We start from the raw sequence: 15,537 nt of genomic DNA, 5'->3' as shown, positions 1-15,537 counted from the left end.
AACCTTTTACAAGTACTTACATATTTACAAATTGAATTAACAGACTTGTCGCTCGGATATTTTGGGCTGCCTATTCCAAAGAATGGCTCATTTAGGGCTCTTCCACGCGACATTTTTAAAGTTCCGTAGTCAGCAAGGAACCCATATAGTTTCGGTCTGTCCGTCCGTCTGTCTGTCCGTCTGTCTGTCCGCGGTTTTGCTCAGAGACTATAAGGCATACAAAGATGTAATTCGGCATGAATGTACATCTTAATGATGCCGACAAAATGGTACCTAAGTATATAAAATCTTTAAAAAAAATCTTTACGGTACCTCCCCTACACATCAATGCGGGGTTGATTTTTTTGCGCCCACCCCATCGTGTGGGGTGTCGTTGAATAGGTTTTTTTAAAACATTATGAGTATTCAAAGATCATTTTCCGATTAAGGGATCCATTTGTGAAATATGAAGTTAAAATGGAAAAAATCGTTAGAGTCCAGTGTCCCCCCCCCCTTCTACCAGATAAACGGTTGCTTCTGGAAATGTGAAAAAATTCACGGGAGTAGGAAATATGCTGAATTTAAAAGGAAAACTATCACGGCTAAGAAGACTTCATAAGTTATTGAGTAATAGTCGATCAAATAAAAAAAATGTATTCGTAGAAGTACAAAGGATCTTTTCGTCCTTTGAACGTAACTAAGATGATGTTGTATTAGTAGTGTAAAACACGTTATAAATGTGCATTCAGTGACTATAGAAAAATTATAAAAAAAACTAGCCGTACTACGGTACACGGTACGGTAAACTGCGGTAAACTATATTGCGCGTGGCACGACACGCACTTAGCCGTTTTTAGCGTTTTACGCTCGTTTATATCGATAGTTCGATACAAACGCAAGTTGAACGCTCAGCAGCTTCAGCTCATCAGCTCAGCCGATACTTTTTATCTGCCAAAATGCGATGAAAACGCGCAGAAAACGAGCGCATCTGAAACGCGCGTCGTCAGTGCGCAAAAAATACGTCGTGTGGAAACTGGAAAGGCCCTTAGAAATGCATCACATCGCCTCGTCGTTACGTTGCATTCCTCGTCTTGCTTGAACTGACTTGAAAACCGGCCAAGTGTCGGGCCACGCGCAATATAGGGTTCCGTAGTACCGATAGTTTTTGATAATTTTTGTATGGTCAATGTATATACATTTATAACGTGTTACACTACTAACAAGAACAACATCATTTCAGTTACGTTTATAGGAATTTGAACGAAAAGTTCCTTTACTATTTCGCCGAATACTTTTTTTTGTTGGTCGACTATAACTTAATAACTTATGAAGTCTTCTTAGCCGTGACAATATTCCTTTTAAATTCAGCATATACCTACTCCAATGAATTTTTTCACATTTCCAGAAGCACCGTTTAGCTAGTATAAGGGACACTGGACTCTAACGATTTTTCCGCTTTAAAACTACATATTTCACAAATGGATCCCTAAGTCAAAAAATGATCTATGAATACTCGTAATATTTTTAAAAAGCCTATCCAACGACACCCCACACGGTGGGGTGGACGCGAAAAGAAAAATCATCCCCGCTTGATGTGTAGGGGAGGTACTACATTTTTTTTTTATTTTAAGATTTTATATACTTACCATTTTGTCGGCATCACTAATGTTTGCATTCATGCCATTACAGCTTTGTAGGTCCTACAGTCTCTGAGTAAAACCGCGGACAGATAGACGGACAGACAGACGGACAGACGGACGGACATACCGAAACTATAAGGGTTCCTTGTTGACTACGGAACCCTAAAAATGAACTATAATAGAGGTAGTTATATCTCAATAAGTGAAACAAAAAGACAACAATCTAATAACACCTTTATTTTTCAATGAACACAGTTCACATCGATTCTAACACTGAAATATTATGTAAATATAGAGAGGAGCTATAATTTATTACGCAATATAATATTATGTACACAATTCACTATGATAAACCTTTGATTAAACATCATTTTAAATTTAACAAAAATTTTAACTCCCCTGGAGCTTCAGCTTATAATTAAAAGTAATGATTAATCAACCTAAATTGTTAAAATTGAAGACAATTTAAAATTGAACAAAATAAATAAGACTAATATTATGTTAAAAATACCTATTTTACGTAGCTTATTATTTTACAACGTTCACTGATAACTGATAAGACAAGAAGAGGTATGGTTTATGAATTGCTAAGGGCTAGAAATTAGAATGTAGCCCATAACTACTTAATATGCATAGTTTTTATATGACCACTAAAATTAAACAATTAAAACTCTGCTTAGGTTACTAGGTAAGATATAAATATACCAACTTAGCTAAAAACCTCGTTTCATTAATACACATTTATAAATTTAAGTACTTAACTGAACATAAAACCTCCTTTTACGGAAGTCAGTTAAATACGGATATGGATATTGGCTACGAATAATAAAAACTAAGGAAAAGTAACGCCACAGTATAGCAATATTAGTCCCTATATGTCATATTGCTATACTGTGGTAACGCCGTCAAAAAACATGCACCACAATACTTGTCAAAAAAGTGTACCTTAGGTACACATTTCAAGACATAGACATAATATATTTATATTATGTCTATGTTTCAAGACGTTTGCAATATTTAGGTGACCTTGAGCGGTACTAGGCTGACGTTACATGACAGATCAAAAGGAACCAAATTAAAACGGTAATAGTATGGGAGTTACGATTCCTTAGTTTTTATTATTCGTAGGATATTGGATAATAAATCAAGCAAGTGTTATAACTCTTGTTCTGCATAACCTTTGAAAAGACAGTTGTTTGTGGAGCTTTTTAAGTATCTACAGTCTACTGTAAAGAGATGGGCAAAATGCCCAAAAATATAATAAATTGAAGAGACCAAAGATAGTGGGAGTATTTTTTTTCTACTACAACTTTATTACTACGATACGTAAGTCATAACTCATAATCTTATACTTAGTTAATAATTATTATCTTCAAGTTTCGTGTACATTTTCAGGCATAACTATACAGTAACAGATAGAGTATATTTGAGTATTCATGATATTTACAAGATTATTGTGTACGTCACAGTTTGGTATGAAATTGGCCCGTACTTGGACGATAGGTTACATTTAAAGGGTGAGAAGCCAATCGAGCGTAATTTTGTGAGTCGTGAGTCGCAGACTTTCGGTAGCGTAAATTATTTTTCACACAAATCATGACTCACAAAATTACACTCGTGTGAATCAAACAGGACTTTTTTATGAAACTGAGTGCAGCAGAATTTCTGCCAGCCGAAATTCTGCGACTCAAAACTCACAAATTACGCTCGTTTGGCTTCACCCTAAGCAGACGCAGTGAGACCGCTACGCTGTACGCGACACTACACTGCAATGGAACGACGCGACACTACACTGCAATGGAACTACTTCATTTCCAAGAAAACTATAATATTAGACGACGACACCCGCAACCCCGTTGCGCCAAAATTCGGTTTATCGCGCAGGAACATGCAGGAACTGTATATTTTTTTCGGGATAAAAAGTATCTTACGTCCTTTCCCAGAACTCAACGTAATTGTAGGTACTTTGAGTCCCGGGAAAGGATGTAGCAAAATACCAAATTTCAGCAAAATCGGTTCAGTGGTTTGGGCGTAAAGAGGTAGACAGACAGACATACTTTCTCATTTATAATATTTTTATTGCAATGGTATGAAATTGTATGGTACACAAAACGTCAGTTCTATGGAACGTGAAGTGTCGCGTCGCCCTGCTGCAGCGTAATGTCGCCTAGTGCGGTCTCGGCATTACACATTAAGTACAGACATATTTTTCTTTCTTTAAGTTAATTATATATTAATAATATTATACTTTTCTAGTTGATAACAATGTACATTTTATTTTACAAGAATAAAGCTGCACTGCACTTTACGTTCTGCAAGTTCTAAACAGCGTCCCAAGATATTTTTAATTTATACCAGAATATAAACGTATATATCTACTAATTAGATAAATATATAAATATATTAGTATAAACAACATTCATATCGTTTTATTTTAAAATACATTTTCTAGTAACACATTTTCTATATATTTTTTAACTCTTTACTCTATGTAAGTACACAATACATATAGATAATATTCGATTCTAACTTTATACATCATCATGTTTAAACTATTAATATCATTAAGTACTAAAAAAACGACACCTGTAAACACCCTAAAGATATTGCAAAAAAAGCGGCCAAGTGCGAGTTGGACTCGCCCATGAAGGGTTCCGCAGCAGTAATAAGGTTTATTTTAATGAAATTAAAAGGTTTTTGATTTATTTTTATATTTCAGTTGATTTAATGAAAATTAATTTAAGGTTTACCATTTATGACGTATAAAAAAAACTACTTGCTAGATCTCGTTCAAACCAATTTTCGTTGGTAGTTTTTATAGTAATGTACATCATAAGTATATTATTTTTAGACTTATCATGCCCCTACTTTAGAAGTTAGAGGGGCACACGTTTTACCACTTTGGAAGAGTCTCTCTCGCAAACTATTCAGGTTAGAAAAAAATGACAGGAGAAACCTCAATATGATTTTTGAAGACCTATCCATAGATACCCAACACGTATAGGTTAGATGAAAAAAAAAATTTTTTGTTTCAGTTGTACCTATGGGGACCCCTAAAATTTTTATTAATTTTTTCATTTTTGTATCAAAATCTTAATGCGGTTTACGGACTACATCTACTTAGCAATTTTCAATAGTATAACTCTTATAGTTTCGGAGGAAAGTGGCTGTGACATACGGACGGACAGACAGACAGACAGACAGACAGACAGACATGACGAATCTATAAGGGTTCCGTTTTTTGCCATTTTGCTACGGAACCCTAAAAATGACTAGACACTTTTATCGTTTTCGGCATCTGAACTGCCCCGGGGCAGGGTGGGCCGACAGGATACAGCCGAAATTTAAATTAAGAACATAAACTACGTATTGCATAGTACCTACTATAATGCCGAAAACGCTATATTTTGTTTAGGTACACCACGCATACCTACGTCGATACTCATAGTGCCAATTTTAACGTTTTATTAGTCGCTTTACGCTTATAGATACTAATAGGTATTAGTTTATAATATAGAGACATAGAATATATTATACTACGTAACATACAAGTACTAAAGTACTGATTACATTGTAATCGTATAGGTATATTCTAATCACATTTTATGTTTATTATCGTCTCATCTTTATTATGAAATTCTATTATTTACAACACGCCTAAATATGTTCGTGATGATACAGTGACGAAGCTTTAAAGATCTATAAAGAAACTATCATAGGCCGTAACAGCTCCGGATTTTTAGATAGGCTGTATACTGTATATATAGTTGGCGGCCTAGGGGCGGCAGCGTCCAATCTCAACGTCCATAGGGGGCCGGTAGATTTCGTACATGGGGCTGCGAAAATAAAATGGCCTACGCTCAAAAAAATCAGCACTGAGCCGCAACATTCACTTTAAAAGTATTACTTATTTGTTGTGCTCAACTACTTAACACACCACTTTTGAAATCCCACCGATCGTCCCATCAATAAAATGCCCTCTGATAGAAAATGTAAGTATAATAACATCTCATCTCTTCACGAACCGCTTCAAGTAATCCACCTCATGGTCTAACAGCCGGTGGGAGGTCGACCTTCACCGATCTGATAACCAGATGAGACATATTTTTTATCAAATATAATTTATAAACAAATATGCCTATAATTACTTGCCTATCTAAAAGTGCTCAAGGCTATTTTTAATTAAATTAACTTTAATCGTCTTTTTTTTCATCACCTTCATTCTTTTGATAACCAAATGAATTTTATTTCACGCTAGTTTTTAACACACATAATATGCCTCAGTAGGCTTACATATTCATTTTTGTGTATAGCATGTAAGTCAATATAGGTGACTCCATCGTTCTGCTAACTTATCGAAAGTTATATCAAATTTTAGATTATTTTATTACAAAATCAGTAATATAGACTTGCCTGCAAAAAATCATATTTAAAGTACCTACTGTTGTCTAGCTAAAAATTAAAAAAAATCGCCATGAGCATTTTTAGATAGGCCGCAAGTAATTATAGGCATATTTGTTTATAAATTATATTTGATAAAAAATATGTCTCATCTGGTTATCAGATCGGTGAAGGTCGACCTCCCACGGTCTCCTCTACTATCAGGAGCCAATTCTCGGTCTGGACCCAATTTTCACAAATATTTGAATTCAAATCATCGAGCATTATATCAGAGTTATAATGTGAGCATTCCTTCGAATACAGTGCATTCACATCCGAAAGAAACCGAACCTATGGTAGCGCGGTCGGAGCAGATTTCACCGATAGTAGCATTATAGCGGAAGTTGCTTTCATACCAAACACAAAGTCAACTGTAAGTATTGCTTATATGCCACAGTTTAGACGTAGAGCCAGTGTCTCCAGGTGAAGCGGGAGACGGGCGCGCCGGCGCGGATCATGTCGTGCTCAGACTCCGGAGATATGCAGCATGCGATGCGCTGGAATTATAAACAATTTAATTTACATTGATAAAGTATGTACACTGGAGGAAGTTGATTCCTAGGCAGTTTACGGACCTACGTAATTTGGTCGGACTAAGCCATGTTAATTGTGATCTGTCGATGTGTCAGCTAGGTTTGATTTAACGCGACCATATTTCTCAGGTCCGCAATCTGCCTATAAATCAACTTCTTGATAGTACATACGAGGAACGAGTATCACTGGATTTCGATACTGCAGGAGCAGCTAAACTTTAGTCAGTTTCGATGCGTGTTCATTCAGTTTACCAGGCTTAGCAGGGCCACAGTAAAAATTATAATAAAGAATAGAAACACTGGCAGTTTATAAGGAAAGTTTGACAAACTAAAAAAAAACTTTCTAAAGGCATTAGGCAATGCTAAGCAGCTTGTTGCTTTCAATAGACGTTTAAACTATCTACTGCTACACTACTGTACCATTTTCGAAGGCGTATTATTATCCTGCTGTCTGCGGATTGTTTTTGTCCCTCTTGAGTTTAGACTCAAGACTTTTAAGAAACCCAAATGCCCTGCTTGTAGCTTTTGCACTTAAAAAAAACTCGAAGAAGAAGATTCAAAAACTTTATTAGCGTAAGGCCGGCCATAGACGGACCGCATCTTGCAATCGAAACCAACTGCCAAATGCGGTCGCCGCACGGTGAACTGCAGTTTATATATTAAATTCATATCCACAAGCGTTCCATGTAGAACCGCTCCAGCAGTTCTTGAACAGTCGGTGCAAATTTCAACGCGATCGCTCTTGAGAAGTTGGTCCCGGTTGCAACTTGCGGTCCGTCTATGTCCAGTCTAAGAGTTCTCATTGTAAGTCTGGATGGCGCATATGACTAGCATAATAACATTCTTCGCTAGATTAAAGTACTTTATACCTGTCTAAAAGTCCCAGGTGTAGAGATGAGCTTGTATATAGCGAGTATGGGGATCATGAGAATGGAGGAGCAAGCGAGCCCCCAGCCCAGGACGACCGCCCAGCGCGGGTAGGTGTAGTGCTGGTACTGCAGCGGCTGCTGGTACAGAAGTCCGAACACGACTACGCCCTGGACAAATATGGAGGATGCAAGATGCATTAGCTTCAAAATGACATGACTAATGTAATAAAAATTAATGACCAATTAAGCAAACGGATCTTGCGGCGGCAAGGTATCTCTGAACAAGATTTTCAAGCGCGAACCCTCACTAATTATTATGGTATGGGTATTGGGTTTCCGATACGCTCATGAAAGATGCAATGTGAAAATTAAACATTACGTCAATATTTTCGTCCAGAAAAATAGCAAATACTATAAATACATTATACACACAATGATAAAGATGGGACTGATGAATTTCCAACAGATGCGCCAGTACAGCCCCGGCCTGAAGCCCAGCATCTCCTCCACGTCGTCCGAAAACCTCTTCAGACCTGCAAACAATGCTTAGTTGTAAAACGCAAAAGAGAACAGTGCGGCTTGGGTGCCGGATAAAATGGGGCACCGAAGGTAAACTGAAGAGGGCTGCACAAGCGCCCCTTTGCCCCCTAGGGCACTGCTGGCACCCTAGTACTTAGTTTGGCACGTTTTTATCCATATACATATGTAGTTACCGTAAAACCAGGAGACAGCGACCGCCTCGAACAGCGCGGAGCACAGCAGCGAGATGCCCGCCGCGTACGTGTCCAGCAGGTGGAACATGTAGATGCCACCCTAATGACATAAATTCAAAGTTAACAAATATTCTAAACACCTAATAAGACTTCATGAGACATTTGGCCGAAGTTAAACATGATAGATGATAGATGATGAGTAAAAAAGAGGTTATCCGAAAACCTTTAAAAATATTATGAGCAAAGAGCGTTGCTTTATGGTCACATACATAAAGCAACGCTCTATGCACCTGCAGGTTTTATTACACATTACCTTCAGACGATTGAAATGCCGTGTGCAGTGGTCTAAAATCACTCCTCACGTCAGTAAGGGTCAATTTAGACCGCAACGCAACGCGTAGATTGTATTTTTAAATTTGCACTGAATTGACAGATTTTCATAAACGTCTCACGCAATAGATTTCTGTCAAATTCGTACAAATTTAAAAATGAATGTACGCGTAGATGCATTTGACATTTCTAAACTTATATGGATTTGACAGATTCGCAAGAGGTCTCACGCAATTGAAATCTGTCAAATCCATACAAATTTAGGCCGCGCCTCGCCTGGTCGCGTTGCGGTCTAAATTGACCCTAACCCTCACCGGCGTGACGTTGACGCAGGCGACGCAGAAGGACACGCTGACGACGAGCAGCGTGAAGTGTTCGCGGCGCACCTTGAGCCCGCACGCGCGCGCCTGGTCCAGCAGACCCGTGATCACGCATTCCAGACCGCCCATCTGAAATTACGACATTTTTAAGCTATTGCATTTTTATCGCGCGCTTTGAGCGCGGCAGTCACATCAAAATATTCCGTAACGAAAACTTAACACCCGCTCCGACCGACACAGCGGTGCGGCGTTGAAAGCCGTGCATCGTCTAAATACCTACCGCCAAGGCGCGAACGCCCGTTCTACACATTGGGCCAACGTGCCGGCCAACGCGTATGCCAACGCGTTCGCCTATATTTAGTGCCGACATAACGTCATTTCAGTTCTTCATACATCGGCACGGTGTTTGTGTGTGTGCGACTAGACGTATGCGAATTATAATTGCATAAGTTGATAAAAATGTTATGTAATAGCTTTACCGCGACAGTCCTCGAGTGCTATACGTATTTTTAGGTCATATTTAAAAAGCCGAGTAATGTAATTCGATATAAGTCAAGTAACCTTTCATTATTTAGAAAAACAAATTATGTTCACTAACTGAGTACTAAACTAAATAACAAATAAGAAATTGCTAACACATAGTAATGCAAATAGTTTGTACCCCAGAATCTAATCCAAGCATTATCAGCATGAAGAAGAACAGCATCGCCCACAAGCTTGCACCAGGGAGAGTCGCAACCGCTTCGGGGTACACTTGAAACACCAGACCAGGACCTGGCAACAGAGAAATCCATACTTTACTAATATTATAAATACGAAAATGTGTCTGTCTGTTACCTCTTCACGCCCAAACAGCTGACCCGATTTTGCTGAAAGCATTTTTTTTATATATAATTGATTGTACTGTCGGTTCTTGGTGGAAATTCATTTTAAAATAAATAAAACACAATATTACGTGCACTTTTTCGACTATATTCATTAATTACTACAAAATTTAACTTAAACACGACCGGTTTCGATATAAATCATCATCAGGTGTACTTAACGTCGGTAGTTTTAAATAATTAAATATAATATTAGGGTTGTCAGCATCATGATATCTTTTACATGGTAAATTCTACCAAATTGTAAAAAATACCATGATGCTGACAACGCTAATATTTGTTTTGATTATATTTAATTATTTAAAACTACCGACGTTAAGTACACCTGATGATGATTTATATCGAAACCGGTCGTGTTTAAGTTACATTTTGTAGTAATTAATGAATATAGTCGAAAAAGTGCACGTAATATTGTGTTTTATTTGCATTTTTTTTAAATCCATACTTTACTATTATTATAAATGCGAAAGTGTGGCTGTATGACTCTTACCTCTTGACGCCCAAACCACTGAACCAATTTTGCTGAAATTTAGTATATAAACACTTTTGAGTCCCGGGAAAGGACATAGGATACTTTTTATCCCGGAAAATTGTACGGTTCCTGCGCGATAAACTTTTGGCGCAACGGACGTCATCTAGTTAATTAATAAATACAAAATATAATGGATTACTTAAAGACTTCGTATGGCCTTCTTCTTGCGAAGTCTAACCAGAAAAACTCACCTTCTGTAGCAACTGACGAAATTGGCACTCCTTGTTTATGAGACATGAAACCGAGGTACGTAAAGATGACGAATCCAGAGAAAAATGATGTGAAGCAGTTCACTAAAGTTGTCACCAAGCAATCCCTAAAAATAAGACATAAAGCATCAATATTTTTTTTTCAAAAGCGAAGTTTATTTTTAGAATAGTCTCGAAAAAAAAGAAACTAAATTACCTGTAGCAGTTGTTGTGAAACGTGTTGTAGCTGGCGTAGGAGAGATGGACGCCGAACCCAGCACCGACTGAGTAGAAGATTTGGACTGCGGCATCCACCCACACCTGAAAAATAAATTGGCTGGATGTCGCCTAATTTTTCTTTATAAAAACTAAGTTTATGCTCAAAAAATCTCTACACCAATTTTTATAAAATAGTTTTAATAGCTTAAAAGCGTAAAGATGTAACAGACGGACAGATGTCTTATTTACTTCGACATGTTTGATGAGATAGTGTGAACTACTTTGTCATCGACATTCTAGAAAGATGAGGTTCTTTAGTCAGCAGTCGATATTTCTTTGTGTATTCGGTGATTACTCTGCCGTTTGTAAATAGATTTCGAAAATTCCTTTTTTGGATAATACCTAAGTAATATTTAATTGAATATACCTGTGTATCTTTTAAGCGCGATAGTTCAGGGTTGAGGTAATAGGCGATGCCGCGCGTGGCCCCGGGTAGCAGCAGTCCGCGCGCCAGCAGGATCGACAGCACCACGTACGGCATGGTCGCCGTCATCCATACCACTTTACCTGGGTGTTATATAGAATGTTTTTAGGATCAAAGCTACTGATATTACCTATTGAAATTTATTAAAGACCCTAGTCCCTATAGTCCCTAACTATGTCCCAGGCCCTACTACTACATTTGAGAGTTTAGCTAACTTTAATCAGAGAATCCATTCCAGAGTTTCCAACCAGAGAATCCATGTTCTATACATATTATAAAACAAAGTCGCTTTTTTTCCCTCATGTCCCTTTGTTCCCTTTAATCTTTAAAACTACTTTCAGGGCTATATTTTATCACGACTAATAGGAGCGAAGAAATAGAGGAAAATGTGGAAAACACGGGGAAAATTATTTGAAAGGGCTAACTTGAACGCGCTAATCTCAGGAACTACTGGTCCGATTTGAAAAATTATTTCAATGTTAGATATTATCACAGATTTTAGAAGTTGATTTGAGCCTTTTATCGAGGAAGGCTATAGGCTATATTTTATCACGCTAAGACTAAGGGCGCGTTCAGACGTGCGCCTGTTCTACTACGAGTATAGCGTATGGGAAAACACACGCGCAGCCTGCGCGCAGGTACTGCGCGGGTTCAGCGCGTGCCACGCGCTATAGTACGCTACGCTATAGTAAAACACGCGCAGAAAACGCGCACGTCTGAACGCGCTCTAATAGGAGAATGTGGAAAAAACGGGGGAAATTATTAGGGAAAGGGCTTATCTCGCGAACTACTGGAGCAATTTTTATGTTATTTGGCACAGATAAGAAGTAGACCACGTGAAGGATCATAGGCTATCGATTTTAATCATTTTTTCAGTATTTTATACCCGTGCGACGCCGGGGCGGGTCGCTAGTCAATTATTCTATAATATAAAAATGAGTCGCTGAATGTGTTGCTAAGCGCAAAACTCGAGAACGGTTGGACCGATTTCGCTAATTCTTTTTTTTAAATATTCCTTGAAGTACGAGGATTGTTCTTACGGAGAATATCACTCTCGATGGATTTACAACGCCTACATTTTTGTAATTAATTTCCAAAGCCAATTTAACTACTTATAAAAAAATTGCGTGTTTTAGACTAACCCATAAAGTTAATATACCTAGCGGAATAGAGAAACAAAGGCCTGAGCAAGAGAGATGTCACTATCAGTAACACTGCGTGGTAAAAAGAGACGTGTGATACATGACAGCAGCATTCTTTTTTTGACGTCCAGTCGGCACGTGCCGCACGTTGACAATTTAATCTCATAGAATTCATGTTCAATCATGCCTGTGTAAGTGTATACGTATTACGTACACATATTTTTCACACAGATGAAAACCAATTTTGGTTTCGTTTGACAGCTCGAGATTGTTGCTCTATTCCACTAGGTATATTAACTTTATTGACTGACCTGAGCTCTTCACTCCCTTGAACAGTGAAAGATACAACGTGATGTACACGATACCCAAGCAGATGGCGAGCTGCCACTTGGGGAAGCCCAAGTCGTTGAGACCCTCAGAATTCTGCATCTCAAGCACAGCGCGACTGAAACAAACATTGCACATTTTAATGGAGTTTGTTAAGCTGGGATATTCCAGAGGTGATGTTGTTTATATTCAAATCGTAGTATAAGAAGATACTACAGACAAAATTGAATTTTACGACATAACGCTTTGCGAAGGGATATGGCGCTTGCAATGTCTTCCACACATGTATGTTTAGTGATATCTAACTTTGCCGTCGAAATTGTTGGATGCAATTTGACAGAGTATACTCTCGTCTTTTTGCGACTGTTGATTTAAGGGACCAACAACAGAGTATTTCTGTACTTCTGTTTCCTTGAGAGCACTCACTGGAAGAACTCTGAGGCGGGTGTGAAGTGCGACAGCGGACCCTGGTAGGGCAGTGTGGTGTTGGTGGCGTTGTGGAGGCTGGTGTCCCAGCACTGCTCCGTGTTCCACGAGTTGTCGCAGTGCAGCCACGGCAGCTCCGACCGCGCGGACGACACCAGGAAGTAGAACGCCCACCCTGAGAAGCAGATCATTACTGTTATTTTCTACTTGCTTTGCATCGACGCGTCGTGTTATAATAACAACAGACCTCAAAGACCTTAAAGCTACAACTGGGGTCTCTCATCTCTCTTTTATGTACTTAAGTAGTATGTGATGGAACAGTTAAATTGTAAAAGTGGCTCAAATTTTAAGTTTTAAATACACACGCTCACCAATAATAACATTGTAATAGAATGACACGTAGAACGCGACCATCACTGCACAAAATCCAACACCTGCAAGGAAAACTTTTTTATACTCACTTTTAGCATTGCACATATAAATTCTTATAGAATGTCATTTCTTTAACACAAAGTTCAGGACATAAAATTAATATGCTATTAAATTGCGAAGTCAGTCTTCGAGGTGAAGAAAAATCTGGAAAAACTCTTTAAATTTTTGTGGCATAACTTTTACCGTGACTCTTAAAAATGTGATTTAAAAGTGCAACGTTACCCTTACTTTCTAACGCAAAAAGTACCGAATAATTGAGGATGATTTCATTGATTTTAGAATCTGGTTTAAAATATATTTCAATCCAGATTTTAAAAGTACAATTTTATACGTAAGATACAAGGTTGTCGCAGGCGGAGCCGAGGGAAATATTAAGTAAAGAAAATAAAAGTATTAAAAAGCTCTTTACATAAAAGTATATACCTTTAAATAGGGGACATATTTTCCAAAGCGTAATGGGCCCCTGTCGGTTGTACTGTCCGAGGATCAGCTCCATGTAGAACAGTGGGACGGCACCGAATATCAACATCAACATGTACGGGATCAGGAAGGCCCCTGGAAATAAAGTAAAAAAAAAACAACTAGCATACAATGATAAAATGGAATACGATAGTTTTAGAATGTATCTAAAACTAATCTTGGATCAGAAAAATTAGCTCATTGGCCGATTACCTGCGTAACTTAACTTGATCAGTTACGAACTCAGCCAAATCACGACTAAAATTGACTCTACATAACCCGGCCAAAACGTATATCCTAAATCTGTATTTGTATTAAAATATCTGATAGTATAATGAAAACATCTGTTAGTAGTATAATCGAAAAACCATACGACTCCTTACGAATTTATATTAGAATTTTACATTGATTCCATGGTTACAGGAGCAATTACTAATTTGTGTAGTATTATCTATACTAATATTATAAATGCGAAAGTATCTCTGTCTGTCTGTCTGTCTTGCTTTCACGCCAAAACTACCGAACCGATTGTAATGAAATTTAGTCTACAGATAGTCTAAAGCATGAGAAAGGACATAGGCTACTTTTTTACTGGAAAAAAGCGTTGTAAGGGGGTGAAAATGCGTAAATTTGTTCAAATTAAGTTAGTTCCAAAAATTCTAATAAAATTTATAAAATAATAGATGTCGCCATGTGTCTCCTACATCGCGCTAACGCTTGCCCAAAAGTCTTTCTATAAGAGGTGGTATTATCTTATATTCGATTTTCGATTTTTTTCGATGGTTATTTCTATTTTACGTTATTTAATAAATCAGTACTTTATCTATGCAGTGACGTAACCTTAAACCTATCAATGATAAATAGTTTATGGGTAAAGTCTGGTAAAGTTGTGTAATTGGGGGGCTAAATAAGCTTAAAAATTTGGCATAAAATAAAAAGTTTAATTAAAAAAAAATATTATGTGCACACTGCACGGCTGTTTTTATTTAAGTACCAGGGTTTTTTATAAAAGGTTTTGACACCAATTTTGTTGACACCGCGCGCTATAAACTGAAGTCCACGCGGACGAAGTCGCGGGCAACAGCTAGTATACAATAAACATAAACGTGTGTGTAATAAAGATAATTCGTAGAAAATACTTAAACAAAGTTACTTACCACCACCATTTCTGTAGCACAAATAAGGGAACCGCCACACGTTAGCCAGGTCGACCGCGAACCCGATGATGGACAACAGAAAATCCGCACCCGTGCCCCACGTCTCGCGACCATCGTTGGCTTCTGAAAATTTTTAAATTAGTTAAAAAAAACAGATAAACTTTAATTTACGTATAAATAAAAATCGTCGTCTTAAAAATAATGAACCAACCAAAGTTGAATTATATAAGTTGCATGGAAAAAACTCTACACTAATTAATAAAATAAAATAAAAACTACTAAACACTAATAAAATAAAAAAAAAAAAAAAAAAAACTCACTACAAAAGTAGAAAAAGGACATGAACTACTTTTTATCACAGAGTACGGTTTCCACAAGATTTTACGTTGCGGGTAATGATTGGGGGAAAATTTATTTCCTCAATAAAAAATATAGGCTGCAAAAAAGAAAAGAATAAAATTAT

The 15,537-nt window shown here is 37.6% G+C and overlaps 1 pseudogene; it reads right to left on the bottom strand.

Moving 5' to 3' along the window:
• The window catches only part of LOC121739906, a 66,758-nt pseudogene that overhangs the window by 17,694 nt on the left and 33,527 nt on the right, over positions 1-15,537 (bottom strand).

This window comes from Aricia agestis, chromosome 1, assembly GCF_905147365.1.
Source record: "Aricia agestis chromosome 1, ilAriAges1.1, whole genome shotgun sequence".
NCBI classification, from domain to species: Eukaryota; Metazoa; Arthropoda; class Insecta; order Lepidoptera; family Lycaenidae; genus Aricia; species Aricia agestis.
The sequence above is the reverse complement of the archived record's forward strand: the minus strand, read 5'-3'. Positions and strand labels throughout refer to the sequence as shown.